General features: G+C 48.0%; 1 protein-coding gene across 2 annotated transcripts in view; it reads left to right on the top strand.

Annotated features, from left to right (window-relative positions):
* SLC4A11 (solute carrier family 4 member 11) overlaps nt 1–12810 on the top strand; it is a 67074-nt gene that overhangs the window by 16672 nt on the left and 37592 nt on the right. Inside the window, exon 1 of one of the 2 annotated variants that reach the window (XM_038745020.1) lies at nt 5348–5373. The exons of the other annotated variant lie outside the window; for it this stretch is intronic. The gene's annotated coding sequence lies outside the window, so the exon portion shown is untranslated. Of the gene's footprint in view, nt 1–5347; nt 5374–12810 lie in introns of those variants that run through there. 2 annotated transcript variants of the gene reach the window in all.

The following is a 12810-nucleotide window of genomic DNA, read 5'->3' as shown; positions in this document are numbered from 1 at the left end:
CTCTGCCACCTGTCTACTGTGTGACCTGGGGCAAGTCACTTCACTTCTCTGTACCTTAGTTACCTCATCTGGAAAATGGGGATTAAGACTGTGAGTCCTACGTGAGACAACCTGCTTACTTTGTATCTACCCCAGTGCTTAGAACACTGCTTGAGACATAAGTGCTTAACAATTGCTATTATTATTATTATTATTATTATTCTCTATGCCTTAGTTACCTCAACTGGAAAATGGGGATTACGACTGTGAGCCCCACATGGGACAACCTGCTTACCTTGTATCTACCCCAGTGCTTAGAACAGTGCTTGGTACATAGTAAGTGCTTAACAAATGCCATTATTATCATTATTATTATTATTATTCTCTGTGCCTTAGTTATCTCATCTGTAAAATGGGGATGAACACTGTGAGCCCCACGTGGGACAACCTGCTTACCTTATATCTCCCCCAGCTCTTAGAACAGTGCTTGGCACATAGTAGGCGTTTAACAAATGCCATCATTACTATTATTATTCTCTGTGCCTTAGTTACCTCATCTGTAAAATGGGGATTAAGACTGAGCCCCATGTGGGACAACCTGCTTACCTTGTATCTCCCCCAGCACTTAGAACAGTGCTTGGCACATAGTAAGCGCTTAACAAATGCCGTCATTATTATTATTATTCTCTGTGCCATAGTTACCTCATCTGTAAAATGGAGATAATAATAATAATGGTATTTGTTAAGTGCTTACTATTTGGAAAGCACTGTTCAGGTTATAAGGTGATCAGGTTGTCCCACGGGGGGCTCACAGTTTTTTAATCCCCATTTTACAGATGAGGTAACTGAGGCACAGAGAAGTTAAGTGACTTTCCCAAAGTCATACAGCTGACAGTTGTCAGAGCCAGGCTTTGAACCCATGACCTCTGAAAGTCATACAGCTGACAGTTGTTAGAGCCTGGCTTTGAATCCATGACCTTTGACTCCAAAGCCCGAGCTTTTGCCACTGCGCCACGCAGCTTCTCAGAAGCAGCAGAGCCCACTGTTGGGTAGGGACCATCTCTATATGTTGCCAACTTGTACTTCCCAGGTGCTTAGTCCAGTGCTCTGCACACAGTAAGCGCTCAATAAATACGATTGAATGAATGAATCTCATCTCATTGCATCATCTCATCTTATCTCATCTCACAGTGAGATGAACACTGTGAGCCCCATGGGGGACAACCTGATGATCCTGTATCTCATCTCATCTCATCTCATCTCATCTCACCTCATCTCACAGTGAGATGAGCACTGTGAACCCCACGGGGGACAACCTGATGATCCTGTATTTCATCTCATCTCATCTCATCTCACCTCACAGTGAGATGAGCACTGTGAGCCCCAAGGGGTACAACCTGATGATCCTGTATTTCATCTCATCTCATCTCATCTCATCTCATCTCATCTCATCTCACCTCACCTCACAGTGAGATGAATACTGTGAGCCCCACGCGGGACAACCTGATGATCCTGTATCTCATCTGATCTCATCTCACCTCACAGTGAGATCTCTATATGTTGCCAACTTGGACTTCCCAAGCGCTTAGTACAGTGCTCTGCCCAATCAATCAATCAATCATATTTATTGAGCACTTACTATGTGCACAGCACTGTACTAAGCACTTGGGAAGTACAAATTGGCAACATATAGAGACAGTCCCTACCCAACAGTGGGCTCACAGTCTAAAAGGGGGAGACAGAGAACAAAACCAAACATACTAACAAAATAAAATAAATAGAATAGATATGTACAAGTAAAATAAATAAATAGAGTAATAAATATGTACAAACATATATACATATATACAGGTGCTGTGGGGAAGGGAAAGAGGTAAAATGGGGGGGATGGAGAGGGGGACGAGGGGGAGAGGAAGGAAGGGGCTCAGTCTGGGAAGGCCTCTTGGAGGAGGTGAGCTCTCAGCAGGGCCTTGCCCACAGTAAGTACTCAATAAGTACGATTGAATGAATGAACATGCTGCCAACATGTACTTCCCAAGCGCTTAGTGCAGTGCTCTGCACACCGTAAGTGCTCAATAAATATGATTGAATGAATGAATGAATGAACACCGTGAGCCCCATGGGGGACAACCTGATGATACTGTATCTCATCTGATCTCATCTCACCTCACAGTGAGATCTCTATATGTTGCCAACTTGGACTTCCCAAGCACTTAGTACAGTGCTCTGTCCACAGTAAGCGCTCAATAAGTACGATTGAATGAATGAACATGCTGCCAACGTGTACTTCCCAAGCGCTTAGTGCAGTGCTCTGCACACCGTAAGCGCTCAATAAATACGATTGAATGAATGAATGGATCTCATCTCATCGCGCATCATCTCATCTCATCTCACCTCACAGTGAGATGAACGCTGTGAGCCCCACGGGGGACAACCTGATGATCCTGTATCCCCTCTCATCTCATCTCATGGCTCAGTGGAAAGAGCCTGGGCTTTGGAGTCAGAGGTCAGGGGTTCGAATCCCGGCTCCGCCACGAGTCTGCTGTGTGACCTTGGGCAAGTCACTTAACTTCTCTGGGCCCTCAGTTACCTCATCTGTAAAATGGGGATTAAGACTGGGAGCCCCCCGGGGTACAACCTGATCCCCTTGTAACCTCCCCAGCGCTTAGAACATTGCACATAGTAAGCCCATAAATGCCATCATTATTATTATTATTATTATCTCATCTCACCTCACAGTGAGATGAGCACTGTGAGCCCCACGGGGGACAACCTGATGATCCTGTATCCCATCTCATCTCATCTCATCTCACCTCACAGTGAGATGAATGCTGTGAGCCCCACGGGGGACAACCTGATGATCCTGCATTTCACCTCATTTCATCTCCTCTCATCTCACATTGAGATCTCTATATGTTGCCATCTTGGACTTCCCAAGCGCTTAGTAGAGTGCTCTGCCCACAGTAACTGCTCAATAAAGAATGAATGAACATGCTGCCAACATGTACTTCCCAAGCGCTTAGTGCAGTGCTCTGCACACCGTAAGCGCTCAATAAATACGATTGAATGAATTAATGAACACTGTGAGCCCCATGGGGGACAACCTGATGATCCTGTATCTCATCTGATCTCATCTCACCTCACAGTGAGATCTCTATATGTTGCCAACTTGGACTTCCCAAGCACTTAGTACAGTGCTCTGCACACAGTAAGTGCTCAATAAGTACTATTGAATGAATGAACATGCTGCCAACGTGTACTTCCCAAGCGCTTAGTGCAGTGCTCTGCACACCATAAGTACTCAATAAATACGATTGAATAAATGAATGAATGAACACTGTGAGCCCCGTGGGGGACAACCTGATGATCCTGTATCTCATCTCATCTCACCTCACAGTGAGATGAACACTGTGAGCCCCACGGGGGACAACCTGATGATCCTGCATCTCATCTCATCTCATCTCACCTCACAGTGAGATGAACACTGTGAACCCCACGGGGGACAACCTGATGATCCTGTATCTCATCTCATCTCATCTCATCTCACCTCACAGCGAGATGAGCACTGTGAGCCCCACGGGGAACAACCTGATGATCCTGTATCTCATCTCATCTCATCTCATCTCACCTCACAGTGAGATGAGCACTGTGAGCCCCACGGGGGACAACCTGATGATCCTGTATCTCATCTCATCTCATCTCATCTCATCTCATCTCATCTCATCTCATCTCACCTCACAGTGAGATGAACACTGTGAGCCCCACGGGGGACAACCTGATGATCCTGCATCTCATCTCATCTCATCTCACCTCACAGTGAGATGAACACTGTGAACCCCACGGGGGACAACCTGATGATCCTGTATCTCATCTCATCTCATCTCATCTCACCTCACAGTGAGATGAGCACTGTGAGCCCCACGGGGAACAACCTGATGATCCTGTATCTCATCTCATCTCATCTCATCTCACCTCACAGTGAGATGAGCACTGTGAGCCCCACGGGGGACAACCTGATGATCCTGTATCTCATCTCATCTCATCTCATCTCATCTCATCTCATCTCATCTCATCTCATCTCATCTCACCTCACAGCGAGATGAGCACTGTGAGCCCCACGGGGGACAACCTGATGATCCTGTATCTCATCTCATCTCATCTCATCTCTTCTCATCTCATCTCATGTCACCTCACAGTGAGATGAACACAGTGAGCCCCACGGAGGACAACCTGATGATCCTGTATTTCATCTCATTTCATCTCATCTCATCTCACAGTGAGATGAACACTGTGAGCCCCACGGGGGACAGCCTGATGATCCTGCATCTCATCTCATCTCATCTCATCTCATCTCATCTCATCTCATCTCATCTCACCTCATATCTCATCTCATCTCACCTCACAGTGAGATGAACACTGTGAGCCCCACGGGGGACAACCTGATGATCCTGTATCTCATCTCATCTCATCTCACCTCACAGTGAGATGAACACTGTGAGCCCCACGGGGGACAACCTGATGATCCTGTATCTCATCTCATCTCATCTCATCTCATCTCATCTCATCTCATCTCATCTATCTCACCTCATCTCATCTCACCTCACCTCACAGTGAGATGAACACTGTGAGCCCCACGGGGGACAACCTGATGATCCTGTATCTCATCTCATCTCATCTCATCTCATCTCATCTCATCATCTCATCTCATCTCATCTCATCTCATCTCATCTCATCTCATCTCATCTCATCTCTCATCTCACCTCACAGTGAGATGAACACTGTGAGCCCCACGGGGGACAACCTGATGATCCTGCATCTCATCTCATCTCATCTCACCTCACAGTGAGATGAACACTGTGAGCCCCATGGGGGACAACCTGATGATCCTGCATTTCATCTCATTTCATCTCATCTCACCTCACAGTGAGATGAACACTGTAAGCCCCACTGGGGACAACCTGATGATCCTGCATCTCATCTTATCTCATCTCATCTCATCTATCTCATCTCATTGATCCTGCATTTCATCTCATTTCCTCTCCTCTCACCTCACAGTGAGATGAACGTTGTGAGCCCCACGGGGGACAACCTGATGATCCTGCATTTCATCTCATTTCATCTCCTAGTGACACGGGGGGCAACCTGATGATCCTGCATCTCCCCCAGCGCTTAGAAACGGTGCTTGGTACCTAGTGAGCGCTCACCAAATACCATGCTGCCTATTATTAGGCATAAGTAGGACTGAAGGAGGAGGGGGAGAGGAGGAAGAGAGGCACTAGGACCCAGTTGTGGGGCGGAGTGGGGGTGTGTCCCTCTAGGCCCTCCCTCCCATCCCGGGCTCCCTGGAGGAGGGGGCCATGGCAGCCAGGCGCATCTTCCACCTCCAGCCATGTGGTGAGAGCGGGGGGGGACTCCCCCCAACCCCCCCCAAATCCCCCCTAAATCCCCCCAGGCCGCGGGAGAGAGGGGAGGGAAGCGGGACGGCCGGAGCAGAAGGTGGGTGGGATGGGTGTGTGTGTGCACATTTGTGTGTTTGTGTGTCAGGGTGTGGGTGTGTGGGATCCCCCCCGTGTCGTCGTGTATCCACGTGAGGCCGGGGCCTTGTGTGTGGGCGTCCCCCCCACCCCCCCAATGTCCCTGTGCGCCTTTCATCCCTTCCATCGTATTTACTTTTCATTTTCATTCAATCGTATTTATTGAGCGCTTACTAAGCCCTTGGGAAGTACAAGTTGGTATTTCTTGAGCGCCTCCTTTTCATTTCCATTCAGTCGTATTTATTGAGCGCTTACTGTGGGCAGAGCACTGGACTAAGCGCTTGGGAAGTACAAGTTGGTATTTATTGAGTGCCTACTTTTCATTTTCATTCAGTCGCATTTATTGAGCGCTTACTGTGTGCTGATCACTGGACTAAGCGCTTGGGAAGTACAAGTTGGTATTTCTTGAGCGCCTGCTTTTCATTTCCATTCAGTCGTATTTATTGAGCGCTTACGGTGGGTAGAGCACTGGACTAAGCGCTTGGGAAGTACAAGTTGGTATTTCTTGAGCGCCTGCTTTTCATTCAGTCGTATTTATTGAGCACTTACTGTGTGCTGAGCACTGGACTAAGCGCTTGGGAAGTACAAGTCGGCGACATATAGGGACGGTCCCAACCCAACAGCTGGCTCACAGTCTAGAAGGGGGAGACAGAGAACAAAACAAAGCATATTAACAAAATGAAATGAATAATAATAATAATAATAATGGCATTTATTAAGCGTTTACTATGTGCCAAGCACTGTTCTAAGTACTGGGAGGTACAAATTGGTATTTATTGAGCGCCTACTTTTCATTTTCATTCAGTCGTATTGATTGAGCACTTACTGTGGGCAGAGCACTGGACTAAGCGCTTGGGAAGTACAAGCTGGTATTTATTGAGCGCCTCCTTTTCATTTTCATTCAGTCATATTTATTGAACGCTTACTGTGGGCAGAGCACTGGACTAAGCGCTTGGGAAGTACAAGTTGGTATTTCTTGAGCGCCTACTTTTCATTTTCATTCAGTCGTATTTATTGAGCCCTTACTGTGTGCAGAGCACTGGGCTAAGCGCTTGGGAAGTACAAGTTGGTATTTCTTAAGCACCTGCTTTTCATTTCCATTCAGTCGTATTGAGCGCTTACTGTGGGCAGAGCGCTGGACTAAGCGCTTGGGAAGTACAAGTTGGTATTTCTTGAGCGCCTGCTTTTCATTTTCATTCAGTCGTATTTATTGAGCGCTTACTGTGGGCAGAGCACTGGACTAAGCGCTTGGGAAGTACAACTTGGTATTTATTGAGCACCTACTTTTCCACTGAACTAAGCGCTTGGGAAGTACAAGTTGGTATTTATTGAGCGACTACTTTTCATTTCCATTCAGTCGTATTTATTGAGCGCTTACTGTGTGCAGAGTACTGGACTAAGCGCTTGGGAAGTACAAGTTGGTATTTCTTCAGCACCTTCATTTCATTTTCATTCAATCGTATTGATTGAGCGCTTACTGTGGGCAGAGCACTGGACTAAGTGCTTGGGAAGTACAAGTTGGTATTTCTTGAGCGCCTGCTTTTCATTTTCATTCAGTCGTATTTATTGAGCGCTTACTGTGGGCAGAACACTGGACTAAGCGCTTGGGAAGTACAAGTTGGTATTTCTTGAGTGCCTACTTTTCATTCAGTCGTATTTATTGAGCATTTACTGTGTGCAGAGCACTGGATTAAGCGCTTGGGAAGTACAAGTTAGTATTTATTGAGCGCCTACTTTTCATTTTCATTCAGTTGTATTTATTGAGCGCTTGCTGTGGGCAGAGCACTGGACTAAGCGCTTGGGAAGTACAAGTTGGCATTTATTGAGCGCCTACTTTTCATTTTCATTGTCGTATTTATTGAGTGCTTACTGTGTGCAGAGCACTGGACTAAGTGCTTGGGAAGTACAAGTCGGCGACACATAGGGACGGTCCCAACCCAACAGCGGGCTCACAGTCTAGAAGGGGGAGACAGAGAACAAAACAAAGCATATTAACAAAATGAAACGAATAATAATAATAATAATGGCATTTATTAAGTACTTACTATGTGCCAAGCACTGTTCTTAGCACTGGGGAGGTACAAGTTGGTATTTATTGAGCACCTACTTTTCATTTCCATTCAGTCATATTTATTGAGCTCTTACGGTGTGCAGAGCACTGGACTAAGTGCTTGGGAAGTACAAGTTGGTATTTATTGAGCGCCTACTTTTCATTTCCATTCAGTCGTATTTATTGAGCGCTTACTGTGGGCAGAGCACTGGACTAGGCGCTTGGGAAGTACAAGTTGTTATTTCTTGAGCGCCTACTTTTCATTTCCATTCAGTCGTATTTATTGAGCGCTTACTGTGGGCAGAGCACTGGACTAAGCGCTTGTAAAGTGCAAGTTGGTATTTATTGAGTGCCTACTTTTCATTTTCATTCAGTCATATTTACTGAGTGCTTACTGTGGACAGAGCACTGGACTAAGCGCTTGGGAAGTACAAGTTGGTATTTATTGAGCGCCTGCTTTTCATTTTCATTGTCATATTTATTGAGCACTTACTGTGTGCAGAGCACTGGACTAAGTGCTTGGGAATTACAAGTTGGTATTTATTGAGCTCCTACTTTTCATTTTCATTCAGTCGTATTTATTGAGCGCTTACTGTGTGCAGAGCACTGGACTAAACGCTTGGGAAGTACAAGTCGGCGACACATAGAGATGGTCCCAACCCAACAGCGGGCTCACAGTCTAGAAGGGGGAGACAGAGAACAAACAAAGCATATTAACAAAATGAAATGAATGATAATAACAATAATAATGGCATTTACTATGTGCCAAGCACTGTTCTAAGCACTGGGGAGGTACAAGGTGATCAGGTTGTCCCATGGGGGGCTCACAGTCTTCATCCCCATTTTACAAATGAGGTAACTGAGGCCCAGAGAAGTGAAGTGACTTGCCCAAAGTCACCCAGCTGACAATTGGCAGAGCCGGGATTTGAACCCACGACCTCTGACTCCAAACCCCGGGCTCTTTCCACCGAGCCACGCTGCTTCCCTGTGGAGTCGAATAGAATAAATACGCACAAATAAAATAGAGTAATAACATACATACATATATACAGGTGCTGTGGGGAGGACACTGGACTAAGCGCTGGGGAAAGGACAAGGCAGCAGGAAGGAGAGACAAATCCCTGCCCACGATGAGCGCTTAGTACAGTGCTCTGCACACAGTAAGTGCTCAATAAATACGATTGATTGATTGATTGATGAGCTCACGGGCTGGGGATGGCGGGGCGTTAGTGGGGGAGGCAGACATCAAGACAAATAAACAAAGTGACAACTAGGCACCTAAGCAGTGTGGGGCGGAGGATAGAGCAAAGGGAGCAAGGCAGGGTGACACAGAAGGGAGGGGGAGATGAAGAAAATAATAATAATAATAATAATAATGGCATTTATTAAGCGCTTACTATGTGCAAAGCACTGTTTTAAGTGCTGGGGAGGTTACAAGGTGATCAGGTTGTCCTACTGGGGGCTCACAGTCTAAATCCCCATTTTACAGATGAGGGAACTGAGGCCCAGAGAAGTGAAGTGACTTGCCCAAAGTCACACAGCTGACAAGTGGCGGAGCCGGATTTGAACCCATGACCTGTGACTCCAAAGCCCGGGCTCCTTCCACTGAGCCACGCTGCTTCTCTAAGGAAAAGTGGGGCTTAGTCTGGGAAGGCCTCTTGGAGGAGGTGGGGGCTCCAGTAATCAAGCAATCAATCAATCGTATTTATTGAGCGCTTACTGTGTGCAGAGCACTGTACTAAGCGCTTGGGAAGTCCAAGCTGGCAACATATAGAGACAGTCCCTACCCAACAGTGGGCTCGCAGTCTAAAAGAGGAAGGCTTGGAGAGTAATGGGCATGGTTGGCATTGTGCGTATGAGGGCCTTAGTGGAACATCTGGGGGTGTGTGTGAGTGTGTGTGTGTCTATGTGTGTCAGTGTGTGTCTGTGTGTGTGTGTGTGCACCATCTGGGTGGCTGGAACTCATTCATTCATTCGATCGTATTTATTGAGCGCTTACTGTGTGCAGAGCACTGTACTAAGCGCTTGGGAAGTCCAAGCTGGCAACATATAGAGACAGTCCCTACCCAACAGTGGGCTCGCAGTCTAAAAGAGGAAGGCTTGGAGAGTAATGGGCATGGTTGGCATTGTGCGTATGAGGGCCTTAGTGGAACATCTGGGGTGTGTGTGAATGTGTGTGTGTGTGTGTGTGTGCGCGCACCATCTGGGTGGCTGGAACTCATTCATTCATTCATTCAATCGTATTTATTGAGCGCGTACTGTGTGCAGAGCACTGTACTAAGCGCTTGGGAAGTCCAAGTTGGCAACCCCTAGAGACGGTCCCTACCCGACAGCGGGCTCAGAGTCTAGAAGGGGGAGACCAATGACAAAGCAAAACATATTAACCAAATAAAATAAATAGAGAAATAACATGTACAAGTCAAACAAATGGGGTAATAAATTTGGGCAAATATATACGGGGGCTGTGGGGAGGGGGAGGAGGGGGAGAGGAAGGAGAGGGCTCAGTCTGGGAAGGCCTCCTGGAGGAGGTGAGCTCTCCCACATGGGGCTCACAGTCTTCATCCCCATTCTACAGCTGAGGGAACTGAGGCTCAGAGAAGTGAAGTGACTTGCCCAAAGTCACCCAGCTGACAGTCTGCGGAGCCGGGATTTGAACCCGTGACCTCTGACTCCGAAGCCCGGGCTCTTTCCGCTGAGCCACGCTGCTTCTGCCGATTGTGGAATTGTAACTCGCGTCCCCCACGTCCCGCCCTTACAGCCCGAGAACCCCCCGCCCACACACAAGCCCCCCACCATCCCTCCCTGCCTCCTTCACCCAGGGGCCTGGTCTCCTGGGTGAAGCCGGCAGGCTCATCCCGGGCAGATCCGCGAGGCCTTCCCGGAGGAGGGGGACAGACCGCGGTCCAGGGGTGGATGGGGGTGACGAGGGAGCAGTCCCAGGAGCTGGAGTCAATCAATCAATCAATCAATCAGTCGTATTTATTGAGCGCTTACTGTGTGCAGAGCACTGTACTAAGTGCTTGGCAACAGATAGAGACGGTCCCTACCCAACAATCAATCAATCAATCAATCGTATTTATTGAGCGCTTACTGTGTGCAGAGCACTGGACTAAGCGCTTGGGAAGTACAAGCTGGCAACATATAGAGACGGTCACTACCCAACAGCGGGCTCACAGTCTAGAAGAGGAAGACAGAGAACAAAACCAAACATACTAACAGAATAAAATAAATAGAATAGATAGGTACATGTAAAATAAATAAATAAATAGAGTAATAAATATGTACAAACATATATACATTTGCTGTGGGGAAGGGAAGGAGGTAAGATGCGGGGGATGATGATGATGGCATTTATTAAGTGCTTACTATGTGCAAAGCACTGTTCACAGGGGGGGTTTACAAGGTGATCAGGTTGCCCCACGGGGGGCTCCCAGTCTGAATCCCCATTTTACAGATGAGGGAACTGAGGCCCAGAGAAGTGAAGTGACTTGCCCAAAGTCACACAGCTGACAATTGGCAGAGCTGGGATTTGAACCCATGAACGCTGCCTCCAAAGCCCGGGCTCTTTTCAGTGAGCCATGCTGGAGGCCCAGTGAGAAGGTTGGCAACAGAGGATTAAAAAATCCTCTGTGGATGGAGGGGGGATGAGGGGGAGAGGAAGGAAGGGGCTCAGTCTGGGAAGGCCTCCTGGAGGAGGTGAGCTCTCAGTAGGACCTTGAAGGGAGGACAACACTGTTGTGTTGTGTTGTGTCCAGTGTTGTTGTGTCCAGCGGGCTCACAGTCTAAAAGTCCTCCCCGGCACACAAGAGAGGCACCACTGCATCCTATTTATTGAGTGGGCAGGTCATTCATTCATTCATTCATTCAATCGTATTTATTGAGCACTTACTGTATGCAGAGCACTGTACTAAGCGCTTGGGAAGTACAAGTCGGCAACATATAAAGACGGTCCCTACCCAACAACGGGCTCACAGTCTAGAAGGGGGAGACAGACAAAACAAAACACGTGGACAGGTGTCAAGTCACCAGAATAAATAAAAATAAAGCTAGATACACATCATTAACAAAGTAAATAGAATAGTAAATATGTACAAGTAAAATAGAGTAATAAATCTGTACAAACGTCCATACAGGTGCTGTGGGGAGGGGAAGGAGGTAGGGCAGGGGGGTGGGAAGGAGGAGAGGAAAACGGGGGCTCAGTCTGGGAAGGCCTCCTGGAGGAGGTGAGCTCTCAGTAGGGCTATGAAGGGAGAAAGAGAGGTCACTGAACTAAGCGCTGGGGAGAGGGCACCGCCTTGCCTCTTGGACCCCAGCAGCCGGACGGGGGGTCCGTCCCCCCGGGGGAGGGTGGGGGGTCCGGGCCTGAGAAGGCGCAGATGCCACCAATGCCCCCGTTGAAGCTGGAGACCCAGGGGTCCCGGCCCCCCACCCCCAGCCCCATCTTTGCGGCCTGTGGCGGAAAAGGGGGCCTGCTGGTGACCGGGGGGCGGCGTGGAGGACGGAAGCTGTACTCTCCTCCCCCACTGCCCCCCATCCCCAGCCCCCCCCCGGCCAGTGGGGTAACAAGGGGCACGAGCGGGACGGGGCAGGCCCAGGGGGTGATTCCATTTACTTACATTGATGCTATCCCAAGCGCTTAGTCCAGTGCTCTGCACACAGTAAGCGCTCAATAAATACGATTGATGATGATGATGATCGATGCCTGTCTGCTGGTTTTGATTCCTGTCTCCTCCCTTCTCGACTGGAAGCCCGGTGTGGGCAGGGAGTCTCCCTCTATTCCTGAATTTTACTTTCCAAGCGCTTAGTACGGGGCTTTGCACACAGTAAGCACTCAATAAATAGGACTGAATGAATGAATGACTTGACTGACTGCCTTACCTCCTTCCCCTCCCCACATCACCTGTATATATGTTTGTACATATTTAATACTCTATTTTACTTGTACATATTTATTCTATTAATTTTATTTTGTTCCTATGTTTGGTTTTGTTCTCTGTCTCCCCCTTCTCGACTGTGAGCCCGCTGTTGGGTAGGGACCGTCTCTAGATGTTGCCAACTTGGACTTCCCAAGCGCTCAGTACGGTGCTCTGCACCCAGTAAGCGCTTAATAAATACGATCGAATGAACGATTGAATGAATTTAAGTTGGTGGCACTGCCCTGCGCAGTTGTTTTTCCGCCGAACGAAGTGTGTGCAGCTGCTTGAGTGTGTGTGTTTGTGTGTGTCCAGGGAGCAGCGCCTGCCCCAG

This window comes from Tachyglossus aculeatus, chromosome 4 (assembly GCF_015852505.1).
Source record: "Tachyglossus aculeatus isolate mTacAcu1 chromosome 4, mTacAcu1.pri, whole genome shotgun sequence".
Classification (NCBI taxonomy): domain Eukaryota; kingdom Metazoa; phylum Chordata; class Mammalia; order Monotremata; family Tachyglossidae; genus Tachyglossus; species Tachyglossus aculeatus.
The sequence above is the reverse complement of the archived record's forward strand: the minus strand, read 5'-3'. Positions and strand labels throughout refer to the sequence as shown.